The sequence below is a fragment of the Haemaphysalis longicornis genome, unplaced genomic scaffold (assembly GCF_048455015.1).
Source record: "Haemaphysalis longicornis isolate Haplotype H1 unplaced genomic scaffold, Haemaphysalis longicornis Haplotype H1 scaffold_16, whole genome shotgun sequence".
Lineage (NCBI taxonomy): Eukaryota > Metazoa > Arthropoda > Arachnida > Ixodida > Ixodidae > Haemaphysalis > Haemaphysalis longicornis.
Window position 1 is genome coordinate 11,029,217 of NW_027526266.1, and position 13,035 is coordinate 11,042,251.

Consider the following 13,035-nt stretch of genomic DNA (forward strand, 5'->3'; position numbering starts at 1 on the left):
TGTTTGTTTGACTAGCGCTCTGTGCTGAAGAAACGGCAGTTGTAACTCGCTTAAGTTTCCGTCGGGCGTAATGATAACTGGCCAGAGTCCTTCGATGATTTGCTACTGCTCAGACCATTTTTTCGGTCAGGCAGGATGGCTTTTAATTGTGGCCTTTGGTGTGCGCTTCCATTGCCAAATGTGTTGGTCCAGTGTCCAAATCTCTTGTGACCCCCCGCCCCCCTTTTTTTGTTTTTGGAGGCTGCTTAAGAGAGTTTGTGGTGTGCAAATTGACTGTACAGCTGACCAATTGCAAAGCGTGGGTGTTAGCAAGTTTGTCACCGAGCCTTTGAAGTTATGACTATTGCATTTCTAATGACCAGCTTCTGAAATACGCTTCCACGCGCCAGCATCTCTAAGCAGTTCTGCCCCCACTGTGAGAATTGCAAAACGGGTGAAAACAATATGCTACGGTGGCCGTTTCTGGCTTAAGAGTGAAGTGTGTACACGCATGTGTTAGTCTGGACAGCTTAGAGTGCTGAACCAGCTGTAAAAGTTGGCGTGCCCGAAAAACCACAATTTTTCAAAGCCTTTTCTTTTATTCATCGAACTGGCTTTTTCTCTTTCTCTTTTTGGCAACATATCAGGGCAGCACGCGGGCAGGGTCACGATGCACCAAGAATAATCCAAGCCCGACTGTATTCAGTTACCGTCGTCTTAAAAACTTTTCTGATTGCCCTTCACTTCTGTAACATTCGGTCAGAAGCGCCCTACTTAATGCTACCTTGGTGTGGCGGCGTACAGCAAAATAGGCAACCAAGCCCCATCTCTTTGCTGGCAGGGCATTGTGACATCGGCAGAGCTTCCCCAGGAATACCTGAAGGGGGGGTACCACCTAGGAAAAGCTGCTGAACATACATGCGCCATTGGTCAAAGCATTTCACAGCCGTCTTGTTTCCTGCTGATTGTGCTAATAATCCCCAGCTACCACTGGCTGTTTCATATGCATACGCTAATGCATACGCTATGCATACGCTAAGAGTCTCTGGTGCACCTGCATGCATTTTTCTGGGCGTGCTTGTAGGCAAGGCAAAACATTCCAACGAAATCGACACTGCAAGAAACCTGGGATGAGGCATCCTATTTTATCTTTGCTAGCGTAAGGTTTGTGTTTGTTAAAATGCACGTGACCAGGAAAAGTTCTCTCACACAGTCACGCGTTACACTTGCATATTCCTTCATCAGTGTTTGCTTCAGAAGAAAGAAAGCTTCGACAAGTTCCACCAGTGTTGTCTTTGTAGGAGTGTCTATACTGTACCGTAAAACCATTAGGTCTCATCTGGGCAGATGTACTGAACTATGCTCCTGTGTTATGTCATTTTTGCATCCCAACGGATTTGCTTCCTCGTTTTCTCTTTTTAGGCGTAGCAACCTTTCAGGTTGCTAATAGTGCTGAAACATGGAAAAGTTCCGTGTAGTTAATTGCCCTGAAAGGAATAAGCTACAGTTTGCTCATCTTACACCTTTTCAGCATTTCAGCTGCAAACGGGCCTGAAAGAAATAACACGACAAGTGCTTGAGTTTCAACACAGTTTATTTGTTTGCACCACAAAGATATGCAAATACAAAACAAAACATCAAAAGCAGAAACCACAAACAGGAACCCGCATCGTAACTTCAGAAAGGTGACATTATGCAAACCATAAAAACACAACTTCAGCCATATGCATACTCCTACCACTCAGTACATTAACATCAACAACTGCAGTAGTTGCAGCAGCACCCACACAAACAAAGCACATCAACCTCTCCTACTTAATAAAAAATGCATCTACACAGTCCATACAGATGATTAACCAGCAACGCTGTCATATACAGTTGCTGTTTTATTATGATGCGCGGCCTACTGTTTGAGCTGAGCTTCACGCAGTAGCTTGCATGTGCACTCCGCTGCGAGAGACTTTTTTCATTCCCTTTGATGTGGAATTACTAAGTAGCACTGTCAGTAGTAGTGAGAGTGTAGCTGCATCATCTATACACCTTGCCAATCTGTCTTTTTTAATACCCACCCCTCTCTAACCTGATTTTTCAGTGAATGAGTGTGGGGTTGTGCCAGAGGAGTTTTCTGGATACCTGGGACCACCTGGATTTTTCTTTTGCCTTGCCATATAAAGTTTCGCTTGAAAAACGTTTTGCACACAAAAATCGAAGACCTGTACTGCCACCAAGATACACATATATCTAAGCTGAAGACCACCACAATTGCAGAGGATTTCCACCCACCCAGTCCCGAGCTAAACTGCACCACTCTGTGTCATTTACAAACTTGTGCTTCCGTGGCCTGATGCGACGGATCCTCTGTCCCAAAACTTGCAATTTGTGCACCCAGTTTAGCCCACTACATCAGGTATGGGAGTGCTCAGAGACCCTTTAGCCTCTACTCAAACATCAGCCCCATCTGTGAGCAGTGGGGGATCCAGCTGACCAACTCAGACTTACCGTATTTACTTGATTCTAACAACCTTTTTTTCACAATCGCGATTCCGCGGACGCTGGATGAGAGAGCCTTTCATCCAGCGGCCACGGCGATGTCCAAAGTGAGGGGGGTGTTTAGATTCCAAAACCCTAACTTACCCGTCCTACCCCAACCACCACTTTTTTTCGCGGCCGTATTTCGACGAGGCGGGCGCAGAGAATAATGTCATTTGGCGAATATTAAAAAAAAGGCACAGACAATGAACCCTCCGCTTATAACGATACTCAGTCACACTCACTACCATTCGAACATGTTGTGTCATTTGGGCCGCCTCTTTCAGTATTCCATCTTGTGTTCCGCTAAGTGGTTTTTAAATGAAAACTTCACAAATGACTTGGCCACACCTTCACCTCGGACCCGTTCCCACGCGTCTGAAATCCACCTTGCGATGGTTGCTTAGAAAAGGGGGTGCTTAAATTCGCATGCAAACTTTTCCTCCAAATCGTTTTCCCATAAGTATGGGTAGGGTGCAAAGAATCACAAAAATAGGGTATCCAACCAGTGTGACCTGCTACGACAGCAAGATCACCCAGCGAATATGTTAGTTTTCCCGATTAAAGAAGTACCTCTAAACATCAGAAGCTTGTCTGAGGCTAAATGTATTCAATCAGGATCAGGTGGAGCAGTTTCCTTCATCGAAACAATACTAACTTTGAACAAAAATAGTAAATGAGCAGTCCTCCTTATATTGGTTCACTGAACTATACTCACACTATAAAATATATGTAAACTACCTATAGACATGCTCAAGAAGAGCACAAGTTTGTTTAAGTGCATTGACACACACAACAGCTTCCCCATCATGCAGGGAAGGCAAAACGCATAGTTCTCGCGTGTGTCATAGACCTCCTTGACACTACCATCTTCCTTCTCCACAATCGCACTGTCCCATATGTCTACTTAAGACTCCTTCCTCCCTTTTCAGCAAACTTACTTTCAGCCCTCAAGAAATCTAGTACATGCATGCTCTCATGACGGTGGACGTACAAAAGGCCTTCGATACCCTCCTTCACGACACTATCCTCTCCCCTTACAAGAAACTCACTGTGGCTCCTGCCTCTACCCTTATGTTCATTTGTTACTCCCCTCCTGACAAGCTCAATTACAACTTGGAACCACTCTACCCCACCTATTATCCTTAGCCACGGTACACCTCAAGGTGCTCTACTGTCACCTACCCTCTTCAACCTCAGTGTCACAAACCCCTCCCCCGGATAATTGAGTCCGCTAGCAAAAACCAAAGAAGGGCACGAGACAACAGTTATTTATATTTTAGCAGGGTGGCCGGCCCGTGAGTTTTCACGTGTGCCGAGATTGCTGGGGTGAATGAAATCACAACAGAGATGCTCGACTGCATTTTTACTATATAGGTTTACTACACGAAAAAAAGATTACAGGGCACCGCCCTACACAAGAAAAAGAAGCCTTCACACTGCCATCGGCCTTGTGCGCGCAGGCACTAATCGACCGTACACTAAGCGCACGCGCGCTCTAACTAGATAGTAACACAGCAAGGACAACCAAATACACAAGGTGGCCACTACGGAGGCACTCGATCCACCGTGGCCTACGCCTTAACCTTAAACATCGAAAACATAACTCAGACCGCTGTACGTGACACGCGACACACTCTAGAGGCAACACTTGTTATACCTCAGTAACGCAACTACAGAAAAAATACTAACAAGCTGGCAACCCGCATAACACTCTATGGGACAAACATCGTTAACAGCACTCGCTATACGAAACATCTAACAGCTCTGCAAGTTGTACACGACACTCGAAATTTCCTCAAAATCATTATCCTCACCAACAACACTACTACAAACAAGACACCAAACAAAAATCCCCCCACCTCCCCGAAGGGGATCGTGCGGAAATGCGAATGCATTGGGTGCACCGAATTCTTCTTTGCGGTATGGTTGCCGCTAGGGATTCGACTTCACCGACTTACATCGCTATCAAGGCGCCAGTCGGCAAGCAGTCACGGAGAGAGGCGCGCGCTCCCGGCATTTATATGCGCAGCGAGAGGAGAGGGGTACGCGGAGAGGAGAGAGAGACCCGCGCCAGCCCACGCGCGAGCTCTCTCTCCGCCCCGAGCTCCGCGATGCGAGCGCCCTCACACGCCGAGCACGCTCCTCCTTTCCACTCACTCTCCGCTACACCGCCCGAGCTCCGCGATGCGAGCGCCCTCACACGCCGAGCGCGCTTCTCCTCTCCCCTTGCCCTTCGCTACTCCGCACCTGCTCCGGTTGCTAGGCGGGCGCCACAGCTGTTGCTAGGCGCACGCCGCTCAACGACGCAAGACAACCCGCGGTTAAGAAATGCAGTCGCATTTAAAAACCCAACTCTCAGCTCGTTAGCTACAAGTGATGCTAGGAAAAAAAAACCCCGGAAGGATGCGGATATCTTAATCCGAGGCAACAAACAAAATACGGCGGGAGGACGTTGTAATAGAAAGTCTCTACGAGGCAAGGAGAACACGCCGGTTCACCGACGGAAAGCCACGACGAGGTGGAGCCGACCTCGCCGGGCAGCCGCTTACGTGTTTCGGGGTGCAGAAGCTGGTCGGCCATGGTACTCGCGGCGACGGGCGAACTCGAGTGCTGAGCCGAGGCGGGGACCGTTCCGTCGTGACACTACCGATGTACTTCCGCTAAGCGCGTCACCCCCGTACCCTTCCCCGCGTAGCGCGTTCCCGAATCTCCAGCCGACTGCCCCAAGCGACCGGTTGCGTCCGCTTAAATAACCTCCGCCGGCCGTCCCGTAGATCCCCTCCGAAGTCTTTCCCATTGTTCCTCTGCTCCCCCATCTCAGGGCCCTCGGCAACTCGCCACGATCGTACGCGCGTATCCGAGCTAGCGACCGTGACGTCACCCTCCGCACCTGCGCGCTGGAATGCGGCAGCTCGCATTGTCCTCGGAGTTGGCAGGGCGAAACAAAGAACGTGAGCACAAAGCCGAAGGGGGGACCACAGATTCCTCAGCCAGGCGCAAAATGGCCGACTCCGTCCGGGAGGCCCTCGTGTCGGCCGCCCGAATATAGAAAATGGAGCACCTGGCCTGCAGTTTGTGACACTCAGGCTTGCCCCTCTTGCCAGAGGGGCAAACAGTTTCGTCATCTCTGGACATACACAAAATTCGACACTCATACGCCGAGGCCCAGTGGCACTTACAAAATCATGCGACATGGTGTTGAAGTTTCATAAACACTTCGACCCACCGACACATTCAACAACATTCACCACGACTAAAGGCATAGGTGCCCCACTGAACCAGCCAACACAGCCTGAACAAGAACTCCGCCAGCTTCTCGACTTCATCAACCATCAACTCCAGTGTCGAAAAGCCCTGGAGCAAGCGCCACACCGGAGCAAGAACCTCAGACGTCACCGTGACACTGGAAGAGCTGCCCAGACAATGATATCGTAATTCGCACACCATGTGAGCTTTGCAAATCTCAGCAAACACCCTCAATGCTTGTTCTGCCAAACCACAAAGAATCGATCACACACCTCCGACTGCAAAGAGCAGAACAACACACACAACAAACGGCTTCTCACCAAGGAAGGTCGATGCGTACGATATGTAAAGAAGGGCCGCGTGTCAAGGTAATGCTGAGGTATATTGCGGTGTGATAAGTGTTCACGGAAGCATGCAACCACCACCTGCACGTCAGACATTCCTAAAAGAAAAAATGTGACCTCCACTCCCGGGAGTCTGTTTTCACAACCTGGCCCCATGGTTTTACTCCAGGTTTTGAATGCAACATTCGCAAGTTCTACATCGCCGGGACGCTATCGAATTATCTTCAATGGCAGAAGACAATTCAGTTTTATTACTGCAGATGCGTCAAAGAGATTAGGCTTCGAAGTCACGAAAGAGGAGACTTCGACCATTGGTGCTTTTGGAGGGCAAAAGTCGACAAAAACCCCGAGAAAAGCATGCCTGCTCATCAGTGTCGAAAATAATAAGAAAGCCATGCAAATTGATGCACTTGAAATTGAGTAAATATCTAATGACCATATTCCCATACCAGACAACCAAGTCATCAAGACAATACAAGGAATGCACTGGGACGCACAGGGAGTATGAGCACAACCGTATGGCGCAACCAAAATATCGATAATGATTGGATCACATCACTACTGAGATCTTGTATCAGGCAATGTTAAGGCGCATAAAGCATGACGCATAACCCTGACGCATAAAGCAGTGTGAGCGGTGGGATGGACTTTCCAAGGCGCACTGGATTAGAGCGAAAGCAGCTCACTGTGCTGATGCTACTGTGCTTCGAGCCTGTCCGTAGAAGACGACGACGACTCGAAGGTTGGGGACTGTTTCTCATCATTTGGAAGCATTGGTATGAATTGCAACAACGAAAGAAGCTCGGACACCGCACTGGTAATCACACGATTTGAGAAAACAGCCACAAAGATGAACGAACAACATGTAATTGTGATACCGCTGCGGAAATCGGGTTCCCCTGGCGGATAGCCTTGCCGTTAGAAAGATGTGGTTGCACAGCTCATTGAAATAAAACTCATCAAAAAAGCTAAGCTTGTGAGATGGTGTGACACGACTACAACGCATGGGGACACCAACGTAGAAGTTGTCCCCTGTGATCCAGTACGCCCACGAACAGGTCCTCCATGGTGGAGTACGAGACACCCTGACCCAAGTTCACAAGATGTGGACGATTCCACTCGCACCAACTAGTAAAACAATCGACGATGCTTTGTCAGATGAAGGCTACAGTCAAGCTGTGGCGCAAGAAATACATCCGCTCTGCATAGACCACTCAACTGTTGCGCACTTGTGTCATCTCTCGGCAGGGGAGAGTGTTGTAACTTCCTCTTCTGTGCTGTAGCTGACGACATGTCATCATCATCAGTTTCATAACCACCGGCGAAGCGGTGGCACGCACTCGCGCTGCACCCGTGTCCAGTACCAACAAAACGCTCATCATGGTCTGACGTGTGCTTTCCGCACACGTAATAACCGCACCCCCCCCTCCTTCAGAAAAAAAAATCTTGTCACCTCCACTGGTGTCCTCCCTTGGGATCAAACATAGATTTCCCCCGCCGCGGTGGCTCAGTGGCTAAGGCGTTGCGCTGCTGAGCACGAGGTCGCGGGCTCGATTTCCGGCCGCGGCGGCCGCTTTTCTGATGGGGGCGAAAAGCAAAAACGCCCGTGTGTACGAGATGTCGGCGCACGATAAAGATCCCCAGGTTGTCAAAATTAATCCGGAGCCCTCCACTACGGCGCGCCTCGTCGCCTGCGTTGCGTCGGCGCGTTAAACCCCACAATCAATCAAAATCAATCAAAACGAAGGCTTGGCTGCCAGAAGACGTCAAAGTCCAACATAGGCCCCTTCTGTTTCCCTTCAGTGCCCAGCTCCATGAGACTTCGCGTGCGGCACCCCATCTCTGACGCTGAGGTGCAGGGCGTGTGGCCGCTTGACCTTCTTGCTGGCCGAGCTCTTGGTAGGGCGGCCAGCAGGCACTCTACCTGCTCCCCGGTTGACCCCAGGGCGACGCCTCGCAATGCTCGTCGGTTGCACCTTGATGGTGCGCCCGCACCTCCGGGCGATGGCACAGGCTGCGTTCATGGCCAGGTACGAGCTCACCACCTGGCACTCCTTCCCGATCTTGCGCATGTGGTCCAGCATCTTCCGAAGGGCTGTGGCGTAATACGGGTTGCCCGCAGCCAGGGAGTGCTGGCGCCACTGCTCCTCCTGAATCTGCTTCAGCAGCTCCGCAGCATCCTACGTAAAAATGTGTTCAGGACATTCGACAGATGATCTCTTAATTTGTTGCATCCTACGTTTTTACTGTTGCCAAAGTAATAAAGGTATTGCCTAACATAGGTTTTCAACCATAAAGACAACCACCAAATCCATTAATTAAGGGCCCTACTCTCGACAGCATAAATTCACAGCAAATTCGTCATGTTTTTAGTTTAATTAAGCGAATTGTAAGCAATCAGTGACGTGATGTACATATATGTATGATGGCATGCAATGTAATTTGATGCTTAGATTACAAAAATCGCAACCAAGCTACCAAATATTGCACATAAGAAATATAAAAGCACATGGCATGTATTATAAAAGTAAGGATGGAAGCTGAGGCTCGCTGGCAAAAGAAATACCCTTCTACCGATTACAACTGGCATCAACACCACAAGGCAATCGAGTAATAGTGATCCAAAAGCGAGCGAAAGGAGGTTGTTAAGCTAAAGAACATCACGGAATTTGTTTTTTTTTTGCCGTATTCATTAATTTATTTCAATGTAAGCTTTGTTGCACTATCAAATTCCTGGCCGTCACCACCGCCCCGCTATCGTCTGCTGCTATGTTACAAGTTTACGGTATGACCAGAGAAAAAGCCGGCCGTGACCATTGGTTGTACGACAGGGGTAAGGACAGTGAAATGCTATGCCTGATAATAATGGCGTGGGCCGGTGCCGCTGATTCACCCATTCGTCAAGCTCAAGCCCAGTCAGTGCAGTAAAAAATAAAACAAACAGTTTTCTCTGTTATATTTTTCTCTTTACATCAATTATGTGACCCACCAGCTTACGGTGAGCTGTGTGGAGAAATTCCATGCATTGGGTTCTTTGTAATGAAGAGGCTTGTACTGCCTTCCTATGTTGCTGTTATGCCAAACAATTAATTTTTATTTTATTACAAACATAAAAACAAACCACGGTGTGTTATTTTTATGCTCCATAATCAGTGACTTAAAAACAGTCAAAACTATTGTTTTTTTGGTAGAAAACAGTATTAAACTGCGGGTTATGCAAAACTGCACCTACAGCAAATTGACAGGGATTTCACAGCATCAAAGATCAGTGAAATGTTTTGCCCTATTTCATGGCGGCAAGGGCCGCCTTTTGCAAGCTGATATGTAACAACACGTTTACGTAGGCTGATGTTGCCATTGTGTAACGTGAACGTTACCGCCAACAGTTAAGATTACGTGACATGTCAGCCAAACACAGAAAAGCTGAATAGCAAAGACGCTGTCATATCCACTGCATTTCGTCTCCTTTTTTCATGCCGGCCAAGAATTATGTGCTTTCGTAGACAGAAATAAGGCAAGCTTTCAAACTGCGACTAATTAACGTCATGAAATGTCAAAATGACAAAAGCGCACACCACCGCTTTGTCAACCGGAAGCACGTGACCACAACTGAAAGCCAATCAGAAAAAGCTTCCAGCAAATTCACTGTTCACGGTGAATTTAGGCAGTAGAGAATAGGGCCCTAGGGCAGAAAAATGTTCACAGAACCCACCTTGCCCTGCCAAGGTTAGATAACTAGTTTGGATCAGGGAATATAGAGCATGTATTTACAGATTGGTTTCACAATCATTAATATATTGATTCCACTATAACAACAAAAAAAACAAAAAGCTTTCTTTAGAGCCACACTAGCATAATAATGATTGGTTGATTTACTGCATTTGTTAAAGCGCCAACGCTACACCTGGCCTATGAGGCATGTTCTAGTGGACGGCTGGGGATTAATTTTGACCACCTAGTGATAGTTACTGTTTGCCGAAATCCCGCAACAGACGTTTTCACTTTTCATTTCTACCAGAAGAAAAATGGCCACTGCAGCCAGTTTTGAACCCGTGTCCTTTGCCTCAGCAGCACAATACCTTAGCCACTGAGCCACTGCGGCATGGGGATGAAGATGTGATCTTTATTTGCCTTGAAGAACCTAAGCAAGTGTTTCAGAATGCCAGGGTTCCTCGAAGCCTTACCGGAGAGCTTCTCACCTAGGTCTTTTTCAGGGCACCTTTTTATTTACAGGGCCTTAGTGGCATACAAAGGAATCCGGTGAAACGCCCATAAAGAACATTGCTGCTAGAGTTAAAATTTTAAATCTGAACAAATTTCACTGTGCAACTGACTATGTATCCAATTATGAGATTCAAATCCTGGCAGGGTCTGGTTAACACTTCTCCTAGGCTGGGCTGAAAACTCCTCTCCCCTGGTGGGTGCCCACACCAGCACCTTGGTGTTTAATGAAAGCGTATTCCTCCTACTTCATTTAGCACCCTTCTTATGTGACATAAGGCCTCCAAAGAGACACGACGGTCAGGATACGTAATTCTACACTAGCTGTGACATATGATCATGTGATCACTTCATTCTCACTCCCCTCTACGTGTATTGAAAAACTTGTTCGTCATGCTTGCTGTGATGCTACATAGTGAAGTAGGGTGTCTTGGGAATTTGGGGTGTCTTTTTTGGCGTCTTGTACCCTTCTTCTACTTAGCTGCAGCAATTGTCCCTTCATAAAAATAAATTTAACTACAAGGGACCCGGGGAACAATCCATGCACATTGTTATAAAATAACTAGCTCTTTGCAAGAGTGGAGCGTGTTTGTTCCGTAGAAACGTATCTTGCTTAGGTGCCAGGTTGATACCTACGTGTCTAATTACTAAGCAAGGGTGACAATTATTAAGCCTTAGCAAATGAAAATGGATGAGCATAAGCCACACCTCATGTTGGTGGCAGCTCCCAGTTGAGCCCTGGGCCTCCAGCTGTGGCTCGGTATCCATGGGACGCTGCGGTTCTGGCTCAGCTGATTGGCCTTGCCCTGTGGGTCTGCTGGTGCTGGCTTCTTGTCGGAAGTTGTCGCGGAAGTCCCGGAAGAAATCTTCATCAGGGCAGTTGTCCCCGAGGGCCAACAATCCCAGCTAGTGCCTGTCCTTGGCGGTGACCACTGGCACGTTGGGGAAATTTCCTCCATGCCGGTGATGCACCAGCGCTTGGTGTTTACAAAAAGCACCTTGCTGGCCAGACTGGCAAGTGCAGATCCCCAGGTCTATACACACTTGGTACACTGTGCCCTCGTCCAGCTTACCACTGGGCACCTCACACTTGCTGTCCCCAAGGGGCCGGATCATCTCTGCTGCACCGGAGGGCATCCTTTCCAGGAGCTTGTGGTAGAGCAGCTGATGGGCAGGCACACGGTTGAACGCGTGGTCCAGTACCCGAAGTCTGAAATAGCTCTCCCAGATGTCTACCACAAGGTCCACAAGGGCCATAGCATTGTACGCTTTCCTCCTGCGCAGCACCACGTCCTTCAGAATGCTGATCGACGCCTCAGCAAAACTGTTGGTGTTGTGGCCCCTGGTGAAGAGGTCGGAACGGAAAAGGAGCACCCACTCCGCCTTCCGCTCCAGGAAAGTGGTGACACGCTGCACATACTCCTTGTGGCTCATATCGTGCAGCTGCTCAATGGCAGCTTCAAGATCTGCTGCTGATGCAGCGTACATGATCTGCAAAAGAGGTCAAATGAATACGTGAACTTCATGCAGTGAATCATATAGAGTGAAGGTGTGCGAATATTAAATTCAGGACTGCGGATGATTTATCATCATCAACAACCTACTGCATCCACTGCAGGACAAATACGTATCTCCTCAACCTCCTACCATTCCAGTCCTGCACTGCTGAAGTCCATTCGTTGCCCCCCGATTTCCTCATTTCATCCCTTCATCGTGCTATTCGCCTTCCCCTTCTTGTATTCCAGTCTCCCAATGGCCACTTTTTTTCTCTGGTGTTCCAGCGGTCTTGTTTTACTTCATTACATCGCCACTCCAAGTATATACGTTTTCTTTCTTATTTTGGACTAGTACCTATAGTATCCTCTACCCGAGTTTGTTCTCAATCTAAAAAGCTAATTTCCTCTTAATGTTACTCATGTAATTCTTTCCATGACCCATTGCTCCGACCTCAGTTTGCTTTCAAGTTTTGCTGGGGCCTTACGTTTCTGCTCCATATGTTACCTCCAGCAGGACGCATTGGTTGTTATATTCTTTTCAGTGATAACGGTAGCTTACTTTTCATTAATTGGGGGTGTTTGCCAAGTGCACCCCAGTCCATACCTATTCTGTGCTGGATTTCCTTGTTGTGGTTGCGATCAGCACAGACAACCTGTCCGAGCTAGTTATATCTTCTGCTTGGAAGTTTGGTTAGTTGGAAGCGCTTTGCACTCCCCATAAACTTCGTCGACTGAACAGTGTTGAGGTTACACTGCACTGATACAAGGACGGCTATGCTTAACAATTTTTATGGTCTCCTTGTAAAAAATGTAAAAACATTCACTAGTACGTTTTTGGGGAAAAAATTAAAACAAAACATCGCATAGTTACAACAGGCCATTTGTATCCATTTGTTTAATGCAGGTAATAAATGTGCCTTCTGAAATGCCTTCATGAGTTCTCGCCTCTCATCTTGGCTGACTTGGTTGCGGGATGCCTGGAGCCATCGCCACTCTGCCTGGGCCACACGGAAGTGGCAAAGGAGCCGGGTGGCTTCGGGCCATGTAGCTTCCAGTGAGGCCCTCTCTGCTGTGGAGTTGTCCGTCATGAAACATTGCGGTGCCTGCAGAAAACATACCAGAGCCATTTTCAAGTTTTCCCTTAATCACATCAAATTATTCGGTCAGGGCACCAGGCTTGGCTAGATGATCAGTGAGCTTTTCTGCAGAGAATCCAG